This window comes from Bidens hawaiensis, unplaced genomic scaffold (genome assembly GCF_021521415.1).
Source record: "Bidens hawaiensis isolate Kalapana, Puna unplaced genomic scaffold, B.hawaiensis_p1.1 tig00015924_1, whole genome shotgun sequence".
NCBI lineage: Eukaryota > Viridiplantae > Streptophyta > Magnoliopsida > Asterales > Asteraceae > Bidens > Bidens hawaiensis.
This window is the reverse complement of record NW_027492431.1, coordinates 121,383-136,220: the sequence shown is the minus strand read 5'-3', so window position 1 is coordinate 136,220 and position 14,838 is coordinate 121,383. Positions and strand designations below refer to the sequence as shown.

Here is a 14,838-nt window from a genome sequence, read left to right as displayed (position 1 = left end):
GGTAGGTATAAAACTGAAAAATAAAAGAAGATGGTTAAGTTCAGGTTTTCACATGGAAGCTAGCTAGGACTAGGAGGCTATTGAGGTAGGGGAAGACTATTATGTATATGATGAGGAAGGGACATATTTATTTCAATTAAATGCTACCTCACCTCACTTACCCAAATTACCCTATTACCCCCCCCCCTTTTGATTTTACAACTCCCCACCGACCCAACCATCTTACTGTGCCCCTACCCCTATTCCTTTTATCATTCTCTTGTTTTATTGCTATATATGTATGTATCCAATATGTATATACAAAAAGGGTGAGTTAAGTGTAAAAGATTGATTATATATATATACAAGCCATTGTATTTGCGAACGGTAGAAGTGTAACTAAAATTTATTACGACAGTGACATGTACCTGAAACAGTTGGGTGTATCTGTGAAATGCTTCAACCACTGTTAAACGAATCTTTGTAATCGCATATTTTTTTCTCGTGTTAAATGTCATCATTTGAAAGAGCATTACAAAAAATGAATACTAATAACTATTTGTACCCTTGAATGATAATTACATAAAACAGATTGACCACAAGAAACTATGATCACACTCGAAACTTTAATGCAAGAAAGGGGCTTTGATATTTATATCATATTGATCTGGATTGCCATGATTTCACTAAAGGTTCATACACGAATCGAGAGATTCAGTTGACGATTTCGGTCCTAACAAGTTGTAGCTGCTTGGTCAATTTCCACTAATTATACACGCGACTGGAGATTTGACAACAGTTAATGCACAATTGTCGTTAATTATATGCCACTGCTAAGATCGGTATCTGCTTCAATTGGTCATCAAATTTCAAGACATTTACTATTTATCAGGCATATCGATCAGATACGGCCCTTTGTACTTAACAATATGTCAAAATAAGTTTCTTATGTTAGCATGTCAGTTGAAGAAACACTAACCGAACCCCGGACAGATTACTGGTAACCTGGGGGTTAGATAGACGTTTCCCACGAGGGGTTAGACCCTTGGAAGATGGTTCTTCTGATAACCTGCAAAACAGACACCGTGAGCTCGTCACTGAGAAGGGGGGGGGGGGGGTTCCTCCTTGTGACCACCCTCCGGCGTGAGAATCAGACTAGATTGCTCTTTAAATATAAAAGTATATTAAGAGATTGCTAGAGCAGATATCAGGTATAATATGATGATAATGTAGTAAGATATGTTGTGTTTAGATGATCATACCATTTGGGGTATTTATAGCCGAAGGTAGGTTTCCAAGGAGGTATGGCCGGCTGCAACAGTGTTCCTGTTCATCAACAGTAGCCTACGCACGTGCCCTGCTGGTAGTTGGTGGGTAGGCAGCGGCTGATAGCGACCAGGCCTGCTGTATACTATTCCCTTTCCACCAACTGCCGGCTACGCACGTGGTATGACAGTAGTTGGTGAGTAGGCAGCGGCTTAATAGTGATACAGTACAGGAGCATGCTGCTCGCCATACTGTATCAGTGAGCTGTCGTATCCCTGATCAGATCTTTCGCCCATACCTCGTCAGGTACAGTAAAAGGTCCTTCAGTATAGACTGGCTTATTTGGGCGGGAGTATTCCCCCTCCCGCCTCTGTGCGGGATTGCTCCCGGCTTTGCTCATTCCTTCAGGTGACACTGAATGATCGAGAGCTAAGTACCTAGTGCGTGTAGCCATGCTGCGCGGGTGGCCTTCCCTCATGGCTTGTATCCGAGGCTGCGGGAACAGGCGGAGTCCTTCACCATGGGAGGCATTTCCTGCGGGACCAGCTTGCATACTGCGCGTAAGGACGTCACGTCTCTGAGCATGGTTGGTCCTGCGGATCCAGTTGGTCTCTGCGCAGACGTCCCTGTTTAAGGTGAGTCTTGCGGGTCCAACTGGGCTCTGCTGGGACCTACCTCTTCAAGTCCCCCCAGTCCAATGTTCTTCTCATGCGTGTTTAATAAAGTGAGGTGAACTTTTGGACTTAAGCAAAGGGTTTTGAAAAGGGTTTTGTAAGGTTTTCCATGGGAAGTCCTTGTCACTTGCAGAAATGCCCGAGTTTCCTGCTTGGTCTTTGGGTATGATGCGGGTAGGTCTGTAACCTCCTCGCAAGTCAGGAGCATTGAGTTCCAGTTGTGTGGATTCTCCATGAGGTTTTGGTAGTTTTGAACATAGTGATCAATTATGTTAAAACCACCAATTCCATCCTGGAACTTCAAACAACGTAGTTCTCAACGTTCCCGCTATGCGGGGATGTTATTTCCGTTTCCGCAAGCATTGCCCAGAAGATCCTTCCTGGTTTCAATTCCCAGCGGAGCGCTAGGTATGTGAAGGGTTTTGCCTTAACACTGTACCAGCGCTCGTCTTACGGTTACTTTACTTCCAAGGTATTCCTAGCGTCAATTCCCTGCAGGTGCTAGGTATGTGAAGGGTTTTGCCTTTACACTGTACCCGCACCTGTCTTATAGTTACTTGGTTGCCGAGGAATATTTGGCTTCAATTCCCTGCGGGTGCTAGGTATGTGAAGGGTTTTGCCTTTACACTGTACCCGCATCCGTCTAACGGTTACTTGTTCGCCAAGGTTTTGGCTTCAATTCCCTGCGGGTGCTAGGTATGTGAAGGGTTTTGCCTTTACACTGTACCCGCATCCGTCTAACGGTTACTTGTTCGCCAAGGTTTTGGCTTCAATTCCCTGCGGGTGCTAGGTATGTGAAGGGTTTTGCCTTTACACTATACCCGCATCCGTCTAACGGTTACTTGTTTGCCAAGGGGTAAGGGGTATTTTCCCGCTTACTTTTTAATATTTTTAAATTTTGAATTTTGAAATTCGAAGAGTTGGTGGAAAAATAAGAACAGTCCAAACCTCTGAAACGTCGTGCGACGGTTTCTTCTGACTGTGTCAGGACGTGCAGGAAGTTATGGTGACGTGACAGAACATGGTCATTCCAGACGCTTTTCCTGGCGCGTGGGCACGATTTTTCGGGCGCGTGGCCGCGAAATTACTGGCACACGTCCTGTCAACAGCTGTTGCCAGCCTGCTTTTTGCCACGTGTTATAGTTTCATTGCACCTTCGATTTCTCTCTCCTCCGCATTAAATTCACCGCATTAATTGCGATTAGTATATAAAGGGGGAGAGGCCCCTTTGTAATCCACACTTTCACCTCTCTTCTTCTTCTTAGTGATTTCCGGCAAATACTCCCCTTTTTCAGGCAAGCATTTTCCCGAAATCACTCTTCTTTCTGCAAAAATGTCTTCTCATGATGCTGAAGCTGTAGCCGACGATAGGAGTACTGCTGGCGAGTGCCAGTGTGCTCTACCTGTCGATCAGTACCAGTACATCGTCAGGAAGTTCATGCTCGAGTCTCTCGAGCCTGAGTTTCCTGAATCCCACCAGACTGTGTACGATGCCCCCAGTGGCAAGATCGGGGTATACGCTGCATTCTTTGTTTATGGGAACCTTAGGTTCCCATTGACAAAGTTTATGTACCGTGTCCTGGAGAGGCACGGTGTGCACCTGACCGAGGTGCATCCGATGGCGATTGCCAAGGTTCGGCACTTCGAGTGGGTGTGCCGGATTCTGGGTATTGAGCCCTACGTGGACCGCCTGATGACCTTCTATACTTGGAGGTGCGTCCAGGGGTGGTACACCCTGACAACCCGTATTAAGGGTTTGAAGATCTGCGTGACCGAGCGCAGTCTCCGATCGTGGAAGCGGGAGTTCTTCTACATCTCTGCCCGCGCCATCCCCATTGCTATGAAGTTCAAGAAGGGTCAAGCGCTTCCGAGCCTTCATGCTTCCAGCTACCAGGAGGCGGAATGGTTCGCGAAGATATCCCGGGTCCAATCTCCGGTTTACCGGTTTGCGGAGTCCGGGATGGTGCTGTTGGGGATGAGCCGGGTATGGAAGGATGCGTCCCGGTTTCCCATCCTTCTTGAATATGGTTTGAACTCTATTCCTTATGGTATGTCTTGTCTTTCTTGCTGATATTAGTTTATTTTCTAACTGTTTCTTCTTTCAGAGGGGAATAATTTGGAGTCGCTCCTATTCCCGCGGGAAGCTGACAGTCCTGTGCGGGTGGGCACTCGTGCTCTGGATGACAATGAGTTGCCCATCCTGGAGCAAACGGCGGATAGGTTTGTGGAGGTCTATCCGCCGGGCCAAGAGATCCTGAGCCACCGGCGGCCAGGTAAGGAGATATTCTATCCTGAACCCCTCAATGCTGTACCCGTTGCTGGAAATCCTTACATCCTGTCTTCTTCTGAGGAATCCGCAGATGGTCCTCCCCTTGTGCGGAAGAAGAAGGCTGCTGCCGGCGTGAAGGGGAAGGAGAAGGCCTCCACAGCTGATCCAGTGGTTCTCTCTGACTCGGAGTCAGATAGTGAAGAGGTGGCGGGGAAGCCCGGTGGTGAGAAGAGCACTGCTCCGGAGGCTACGACCGTTACCTCCGGAGAACCAATGAAGACGACGGTGACCGGTACCAAGAGGCCGGCTCCATCGGGTTCCTCCCCGCCCGTCCGTACGTTCAGGGTCAAGAAAACCCGTAAGTACAATCATAATGTCTTTGCAGATTTATCACTATAAATTTAACACTTTCTTCTTTGTGCAGGCGTGGGTGTTGACGCATTCCGGGGTGAACCGCTGGGGAGTATCTCCCCGCCAATGACGGTAGGCTCGGTCAGCCTTCCTGAGGCGTCGACCCAGGCGCCTGCGCCTGCATCCGCTGGTCCAGTTGCTCATTCCTTTGAGCCAACTGTTCCGGCAGTGATGACGTCACCGCCGGCTGTGAGTGCGATTTTTACAGCATCCTTCACAGAGCCGGCGGTTACTGCTGCTGCTTATAAGGCGGCGACCACGGCGGCGACCACATCGGCGACCACTGCGGCTGCCACCATGCCCGCGCCACCGGCACCGATGGCCGGACCATCAGGTACGCGCAGGGCTTCACGCCGATCTTTGCCACCTTCCCGTCTGCCTGACCTGTTGGATGGATTTCCTTTAGGTTCAGGTGATGGGTTTGGCGGCTATCGGCCTGTCATTGACCCTACAGGTGCGTAGGGTTCCTTTCTTTTTCCCTTATGTTTTTCATCATCTTTTCCTTACTGCTTTTGTTTCTTTTGCAGTGTCGGATTCCAATGAAGTGTATGTTCCTCGATGGAACATACGCCGAGGAACAACCCTTCGCACACCCGTGGAGTGCGTGGACTGGGCTCGCCACGCTGCTCCTCCGGGTGCGTTGGGGGAAGCCATGGTTAGCTACCAGGAGGGTAGGCTAACTAATGAGCTTCGGGTTCTCCAGGCCCGGATGCAGCCGCGCGTCGAGCTGCTTTGTCGTGAAAACGACAAGTTGAAAGCAGCTCACGCCAAGGACATATCTGAGGCGCGTGCTCTTCGGGAGGAGAACCAACAGCTGGCGGCAGCTGCCGCCGACAAGGAGAAGGCCTTCAAGGCCCTCGAGGTTGAAGTTCAGGCGCGACTCGAGGCCCGCTCCAAGGCTGCCCAAGCTGTGAATGAACAGCTTCGGCTGGCCAGGGAGACTGCGCGAAACGCAACCGAGAGGGCTGCCAAGGCTGAAGCCGTTGCTGAGCCTTTGCGTGTGGAGAATGAGGAGCTCAAGGCCAAATTAGAGGCTCTCCAATGCGCTCATGATGCCTTGGCAATGGAAGATGCCAAGAAACTCCAGGAAATCCTGGACCAAAGGGGGGTGCTTGACCAGACCCAGCGGAAGCTTAAGGGCGTCGAAGAGGCTGCCGCAAAGGAAGTTTTACTTGCCAACCTTAACAAGAGCGAAGCCGAACGCGCCCATAACGAAGCTCAAGCTGCCCTCCAATGGCTTCTTCGAGAAGCGTTGCCTCAGGTATGTTTAGATTTATCTTCCCGCTTTTCTTTTGTAAGGAAAGGTTCTAATACTTGGTGTTTTCTTTGTAGGTTGTGCGTCGGGTCTTTTCAGAGACCTCTTACGATGATGCTATGACCGCAGCCCTCAACGCTTCTCATGAGGATGGGGAAAAGGCCGGCTTCTTGCTTGGTCTAGGGTTTGTTGAAAAAGGCGTCCCGCCTTCCAACTTCCCTTTGTTCAATGTGGATACTGAAGCCATTTATGACCAAGCATTGAACCAATACGCCGCCTTCCCGCATCCAGTGGTGGAGAAGGTGGACGAAGTAGCTGCTGCTGATGATGGGTTAGCTGTCCTCAAAGCGTTCCTCGAACCACCCCGTTCTTCTGACGGAGCGGGTCCAAGTGGAAGCGGCCCTGAAGCTTGATCCTGAAGATCCCTTCCCATTGCTAAGACTTGTATATTTTTTTTTTCTTTTAGGCGGGTAGTTACCCGGCCATTCTTGTAATATATTCTTGAAATATTAATCTTTTTGCGTATAAGATTGTTATTTCCTTCTTTGGGTTCCTTGCTTTATAAACTTATGACTTGCATACTTAGTTTAAATTAGCAATTTTCCAAGTGTTTAGAATAAGAACCTTTGAACGTGGTTGATAGTGGGTTAAAGTTTCGCTTCTTCCTTCGTGATTGTGCGGGTAGAACCGTCACTTGCACTTGGTGAGATGGCTAAACTTTAACTTTTATCTAACCTGCGTGTAGGTTTTTCTTACTTTTTGAGGATAAGTTAACCTTTGAACGTGGTTGATAATAGGTGTGAAGTTTTGCTTCCTCTTTCGTGATTGTGCGGGTAGAACCGTCACTTGCACTTAGTAGGATGGCAAAACTTTACCCATACCTGACCTGCGTGTAGGTTTTTCTTACCTTATGAGGATAAGTTAACCTTTGAACGTGGTTGATAATAGGTGTGAAGTTTTGCTTCCTCTTTCGTGATTGTGCGGGTAGAACCGTCACTTGCACTTAGTAGGATGGCAAAACTTTACCCTTACCTGACCTGCGTGTAGGTTTTTCTTACCTTATGAGGATAAGTTAACCTTTGAACGTGGTTGATAATAGGTGTGAAGTTTTACTTCCTCTTTCGTGATTGTGCGGGTAGAACCGTCACTTGCACTTAGTAGGATGGCAAAACTTTACCCTTACCTGACCTGCGTGTAGGTTTTCCTTATCCTTTTTAAGAATTTTGTTTTGAACCGTTCGACGCGCGGTTGTCGATAGGTTAGTGTTCATTTTCCTTTCATGATTCATGCGGATAGACCGGCACTTTCATTTAATGGGATAATTGAACTCTTCTCCTTCAACTGACCTGCGTGAAGGTTTGCCACGTTATTGGGTTCGTGCGGGTAAGACCGCCTTCCCACGCAACGACTTCACGTAATGTGAATGCCGTCACCAGTGTTGGATAGTTTTAACCGTTCGACGCGCGGTTGTTGATAGGTTATTATTCAGTTTCGTTAATGATTCATGCGGATAGACCGGCACTTTCATTTTTGGGTGCTGAACTTTTTCCCCTTCAACTGACCTGCGTGAAGGTTTGTCACGTTATTGGGTTCGTGCGGGTAAGACCGCCTTCCCACGCAACGACTTCACGTAATGTGAATGCCGTTACCAGTGTTGGATAGTTTTAACCGTTCGACGCGCGGTTGTTGATAGGTTATTATTCAGTTTCCTTAATGATTCATGCGGATAGACCGGCACTTTCATTTTTGGGTGCTGAACTTTTTCCCCTTCAACTGACCTGCGTGAAGGTTTGTCACGTTATTGGGTTCGTGCGGGTAGGACCGCCTTCCCATGTAATGACTTCACGTAATTATGCGGTGAAAACCGGCATATTAGTGTCCAGAAAAGTATAAATGTAAAATCATCAGCTTCGATATTCTTAAAAGAGAATCATTTCCATTAGAAGTGGCTCTTGGCCTTTTCTTTACAAATTGGAATTGATTTACATGCAAACTGTGTAAATGAAGAAACACTAACCGAACCCCGGACAGATTACTGGTAACCTGGGGGTTAGATAGACGTTTCCCACGAGGGGTTAGACCCTTGGAAGATGGTTCTTCTGATAACCTGCAAAACAGACACCGTGAGCTCGTCACTGAGAAGGGGGGGGGGTTCCTCCTTGTGACCACCCTCCGGCGTGAGAATCAGACTAGATTGCTCTTTAAATATAAAAGTATATTAAGAGATTGCTAGAGCAGATATCAGGTATAATATGATGATAATGTAGTAAGATATGTTGTGTTTAGATGATCATACCATTTGGGGTATTTATAGCCGAAGGTAGGTTTCCAAGGAGGTATGGCCGGCTGCAACAGTGTTCCTGTTCATCAACAGTAGCCTACGCACGTGCCCTGCTGGTAGTTGGTGGGTAGGCAGCGGCTGATAGCGACCAGGCCTGCTGTATACTATTCCCTTTCCACCAACTGCCGGCTACGCACGTGGTATGACAGTAGTTGGTGAGTAGGCAGCGGCTTAATAGTGATACAGTACAGGAGCATGCTGCTCGCCATACTGTATCAGTGAGCTGTCGTATCCCTGATCAGATATTTCGCCCATACCTCGTCAGGTACAGTAAAAGGTCCTTCAGTATAGACTGGCTTATTTGGGCGGGAGTATTCCCCCTCCCGCCTCTGTGCGGGATTGCTCCCGGCTTTGCTCATTCCTTCAGGTGACACTGAATGATCGAGAGCTAAGTACCTAGTGCGTGTAGCCATGCTGCGCGGGTGGCCTTCCCTCATGGCTTGTATCCGAGGCTGCGGGAACAGGCGGAGTCCTTCACCATGGGAGGCATTTCCTGCGGGACCAGCTTGCATACTGCGCGTAAGGACGTCACGTCTCTGAGCATGGTTGGTCCTGCGGATCCAGTTGGTCTCTGCGCAGACGTCCCTGTTTAAGGTGAGTCTTGCGGGTCCAACTGGGCTCTGCTGGAACCTACCTCTTCATCAGTACAATCCTAGACAGGGATGTTACACCTTAGACCCTAGAAAGGGTTTGCCCGTTGACCAAGTCTAGACGATGCAACAGACCTGCCAAAGGGCGATGCGGCAACGCCGACCCCATTGGACCCCTTATGGTATTAATGCCATAGAGTTTTCTTATTACCGGAGCCATTGTAAACTTTAACGAGCAGGTACTTTACGCTTCCAAACTCACATTAATATTTATTATATTATAGTCAATAAGTAAATTCTGATTACCCAAAACAACCTGATAACACTAATCACCAAACATGTTTTAACAAAGGGCCAACCACGAGTCTATTGGTTCAACTTTTAGCAAACCAATACGAGCGTGACTTGATTTGTTTTGTGATAGTAGTCAAATCGAAACTAAGAAACTAATTAAAATTATAAAGATACTTGTTGCAATTTTCTCTTCTTCTCATTACTAAATTGAAATGCCTTTTTATAGGCTACAATGCAAATGAAATAAACTAACACACTACTCCACTACTCTACCTAAAATAAAGTAAACGTGCATTTAGGAAAAGAACAAAATAACAAACATGCATGCAAGGAAATGGGAAACATGGAAACATGGATAAGATAAACGTGGGTGCACTAGGCTATGGGTTGGTTATGGATGAGTCATGGAGGATGGATCGTATCATTTTGTTTACACCCATATGTGTTACCAAGAGCTAAAGAACTTAAAAGTTATATCTTAATTTTCAAACTTTTGTACATGCATATATACCTTTTATTCTTGAGACTATATAATTTATGTGTTGTGTTGTTTTCCATGTGCAAGTAGTATATGTGGTTTATTGTTTTTATTTTTTGGTAAATCTCATTTTCTTCATCATGGTAATTAGTTACTATATAGTGATTATAATAAAGTGTCAGAAAAATGGACAACAAGTTGTGTCGCAACCCCTTTTTGAATAGCAAAGTTAATCCTATTAAAAACGAAGCTTTGGGACCTAGGAGTTGAAAAGATTCCGTGTACGACACGCTGAACCATACTCAAAAAATTCACAGCCTCTGGGTCCAGAAGACCAAGTGTATCAAAAACAAATGGGAGAAAGACATGTTGATTCTCTAAACAAGCTTTTTCGTGTTTAATAACTTTGTCCGATTAAACCTTCAACGCAGTCTGACCTACAATTTTGTAGCATGGTTTATTTATCTATCAAATGTGATTTTATATTTACCTAAATATTACTTGATTCTATCAGTTTTGTGGCATGGTTTATTTATCTATTGTTATATTTGGTTTATTATTTATCCTTAGGTGTGTTTCGTATTAATTGTTCTATCACTAGTTTGATCCTCCCGTGTTAAGGGAGTTTATTTAAAGTTTTGTTTTTAATCGTTTTGCTATTTTATGGTGATTTATTTTATTTTTTAACGTAGTTTTGTTTTAATTTAATATATGTATATTTGTTTGTTATTATATTTTTTAATGTTTGGATTTTATCAGTTGAGATGTTTAGGTTTTTAGATTTTTAACGAACAAATATAAACAAACAGGTGCATGTTATTTTTTTTAAATGTACAAACATGAACACAAATATTTGTCTAATGAAAAAAGGGGCGTTTATGTAGTTGACGATGGTGAGTAGTATCAGAAGTTAACCGACGATGGAGAAGATAGACCGGCAACGGAGAACATGCAAAGCAGATAAATTAAATTAGGGTTTGATGATGAAAGTGTTTATCAATAAATGAGATCTTATAACCCACTTGAAGGCTATTAGAGTTTCGTAAGACCCATAACCCGTGAAAATTATTCTTTGATGATTGAGGGGTTATTTCACAAATAATTGAGATGTTATAACATGTTTAAGGGTTATCTGGGTTTGGTGAGACCCATGACCCGCAAAAATTATTGTTTGATTATGAAATAGCTTTACAAATATATGAGATGTTATAACCTATTTAAAAACTATCCGGGTTTGGTGGTAAAATGCATGAGAAACCTCCATTTATAAATCAAGCAATCTGGTGGTTCTAGAGAACAGGGGGAACAACATGAGAGCGACACCTAAAATTTTATGGTAGACAATTATATAGATAGTTAAATTGGTTAAATACATATTAGGATAGTTAACATTTTGGCTAGTATAAATAAATAGTAAGGGTATAATAATAATTTTATGCGCACTTAACTAGAAACATAACGTCCAACTACGTTAGGAAGCACACCCGCTTCAAACTTTCAGAGTATGGATGCAATTTTTCAAAGTTAGATACCAACGTGAAATAAATGCAAATCCAAACTCCGGGTAAGTAAATGCGTAGATCAATAGCCATAAATTTTATTTGGGCCGTGGGTCAGGCCCGATGATCTTTTACCAGGCCTTGTTTCATCATATACAAACTCCGGGTTAGTAAAACGGATCCCCCGTACCCGTGGAAAGTGGAAATTTGAAGCGGTGGGTTTTTGGCTTATTTTGCACGAAACGAAACAAGTGTAAGTGTGTGTTTATTAATCGGTGGGTTTCATACTTCACTATCTTCGTGTTGTTGTTGTTCGGAAATGGAGAAAGAATATTCTCTGGTTGATACCTCCAAGCTACTTCAAGCAGCTTCTGACTTCTCCTTTAATCCTGGTTAGTTCACCTTAATAATAATAATAATAATAATAATAATAATAATAATAATAATAATAATAATCACTCTGTTGGTTATTTGATTATTGACGTTTGTTTTGATGTTCAGGTACTCGTTCCGAAGCTGCTGTGAAGCAGTTTCTTGATCAGTTTCCTCTTCCTCTCATTATCAGGTTATCTCTTCATTTTGTTTTAATTGCAGTTATTTAGTTTTAATTATCTAACTGCAATCAAGAGACTGATAATTGAAACTTAATTCATTCAATTTGAAATTGTTGACATCAAAGGTGCATGTGAAGTTAGTTAGTTAGTTAGTTAGTGTTTTATTTATTTATTTTTTAAGAAATTAATGGATTTTATGTTGAATGCCTATATTGAAGTGCTTTGCAAACCAAAGGAGATGTACCTGGTTTAGAAGATGCACTGATTGATTGCTTAGAGAAGATATTTAGAACCAAATATGGTGCCTCTCTCATCCCACATTTCATGGTATGTTTGCTTCATTTTGTCTTACTTTTTTTTAGTTATAAATAATTATTTAACATTCATCCAAGTGTCAAGTTTTATAAACAATTTTTTTTAAGATTCATGTTAGTTTGTTGATCTAAATGACATTTGGTCACAGTCGATTTATGTGATTAAAAATTTGTTCTATAGAAACATATGCTGTTAGCAGTATCATAATACCATGTTACAGCTTAAGAACTGATTAACTTTTTTGTCATGTTTATATTTACTTTTATTCTTGTTTAGCCTTTTATTGTGGTTGGCCTTCAAGCGAATTCTCAGAGAGTCAGAGCTTTGTCATGTAAAACGGTAACTACTATATAACATTTGCTGATTCTGCTACATAAATTTACATTTTGTGTGTAGTTTGCTATATGATCAAAGTTTGCGTTGTTATCCTTAGATTTCTAGTCTTTTGGAGCATCTTGAAGATAATACTGGTTTAGCTACTTCATTGATCAAAGAGAATGACGTGTACCCACTTTTGCTTAGTTGTCTAATCGATGGGTATACTCTAAAATTGTTGCTTTTCTTTTTCAGCCATCCTATATTTCTAATTTAGTTCTCGAATCTTCATTTTTATTTGATATTGTTATTCTTTAGTGATGAACAAGTGGCTGTTGCTGCAACTGATGCAATCAAGAATTTAGCAGCATCTCAACAGGGGATTGTGAGTTCAACTTTCTTTCTGATTTAAATATAATATAGTTTCAATTTCATATTGAATTTGTATATATTTGTAGGAAATCATGTTCCCGTCTACTCCCAATGATACTACAGATATCTCAAAATTAGCATCAAAATGTTCATCACTGGTATGATAGTTTTTGTGTATGTTGATAATAGACGCTTATTTTGATAACTGACTTTCAAAATTTATTTCAGGGTCGGGTTCGAATATTGGCATTGATAGTTAAACTATTCTCTGCTTCAAGTGCAGCTGCAAAATTAGTTTACACTCAAATCTTTTAGGTCTTTTGGAGGCAGAAATTCACAATGTTAATGATACACTTATAACTTTAAGTGTTTTGGAGCTATATTATGAGGTTTTTCATCATTGTCCATTTTCTTATTTCATTTTTATTTTCGACCACTAGTTTTGTTTAATCTTGTGTTAATTTATGAAGTTGGCTGAGGTCCAGCATGGAGTGGAATATGTTCTCCAGACCAATATTTTGCAGTTACTTATATCCATAATAAGGTACTTGCATTCTAAAATAACCTTGAAGCTAGATTGTATCAAAATCCGTCTGTATACGAATCGAACGTTTGGTGAACCGTTTGGCGGAAAGTTCGTATATTTAATAAGCTAACAGACACAAATGCATGCCCCGTCCGTTCATTTATGCTTGTTTGTTTACGTTCATATATATTTGTCAGTTTACGTTTGTTACTATATTCATTTATATTATATATTATAGGCCTATTATATTTTAATCTAGTTTTAATTAATTTTAGGTCAACACGTTCGCATATACTTTTAATTAGCTCAGTTATGTTCGTTCGTTTATACTGTTAGCGAACGAACATAAACAAATACATTCATTTGTTAAAAAACAAACACTAACATGAACATCTCGCACGTCCGTTACCGGTAGCCCTACTTTCGTGTTGGATTTACTCATAAACGCAGTTCTAAATATCAGAGTTAATTAAAACATTCGCGGAATATAAAAGCTTTCATAAAACATTTCATAACAAAACACCTCTTGTCTTAAAACAACATCTTGTCTTTCAAAATAAACAAAACATTAAACTTAAACGTCTTGCGTCTCCCGATGCCAGCCCCTTATTCAGTGCCACGTGTCTCCTCACGCGAGCTGCCTCATCCTACTCACCTGCGTGCATACTAAAAGTCAGCTATGCTGAGTGAGTTCTAGTTAATCACATAACCATACAATACCTTCTTACATTTCATACTTAACCTCTTAACTTTCTTACATACACACGTAAGTGCATATACTTTCATTCTTACCTTCATACTTCCTTTACATACATAATCATACGTTTTAAAGAGCCTTTCGCCCTATAACCTCACAGATATTATAAGGGTCTGGTCCCTAACATCACAGATATTATAAGGGTCTGGTCCCTAACATCACAGATATTATTAGGGTCTGGTCCCTTTGTTTCGTGTAATTGTACCGTACCTGTTCATACATACTTTCCTTGTACGTGCAATCTCCGAAGAGCGTTCACGTACCATCATCATAACATACATACATTATGCATACATCATATATTCATACATACATCCTATCTTTCATCATACTTATCAATCATATCTTAACTACCACCTGACGGTACATGCAATATCCGAAGATCGTTCACGCACCGTCAAACAATCATCATACATAAATCATACAAGGCATACACTTACCACTTAAGATAAGTGTATTAACTATCACATCGAGTATGCACACAGCCCCGAAAACATAACAAGGAAGTGGGGCTAGAAACTCACCTGAATCCTGTTACGCTCTCCGTTAATCGTTATTCCCTTCTTGAGCTGTGCACGGCTAACTGTATAATATTTACATGTATCAATTAACTACTACTACTCATGTTGTATATCTATCTTTATATAACTCACAACGAACGGGGGTCCGGGGGCAGCACCCCTGGCAGCGGGGTCTAGGGGCGGCAGCCCCTAGCAGGATCCAAGGGGCAGAGCCCCTGGCTGGGGTCGAGCTGCCAGGTCAGCTTGGAAAAATTTTATTTTCATTAACTGTCTTATCACATTTTCCATTAGCATTTTGAATCATTGAATAATATGCTACTTAAAAGTTCAAGGGTTTATTTGTAATTAAATCATTCTTTTCTAAGTCCAGGGACCATTCTGTCAAACTTCTAATTCGTTATTGGTTCATAGCGAATTGGATT

General features: G+C 42.5%; 1 pseudogene across 1 annotated transcript; it reads left to right on the top strand.

Moving 5' to 3' along the window:
* The first annotated feature begins 11,319 nt into the window (after nt 1-11,319).
* LOC143550100 (uncharacterized) lies at nt 11,320-13,292 on the top strand (annotated as a pseudogene). Its single transcript, XR_013138266.1, has 9 exons — nt 11,320-11,448; nt 11,558-11,621; nt 11,829-11,937; nt 12,202-12,264; nt 12,359-12,462; nt 12,559-12,625; nt 12,699-12,770; nt 12,841-13,001; nt 13,083-13,292. The product of XR_013138266.1 is annotated as an uncharacterized LOC143550100 (transcript).
* Nucleotides 13,293-14,838: the final 1,546 nt, after the last annotated feature.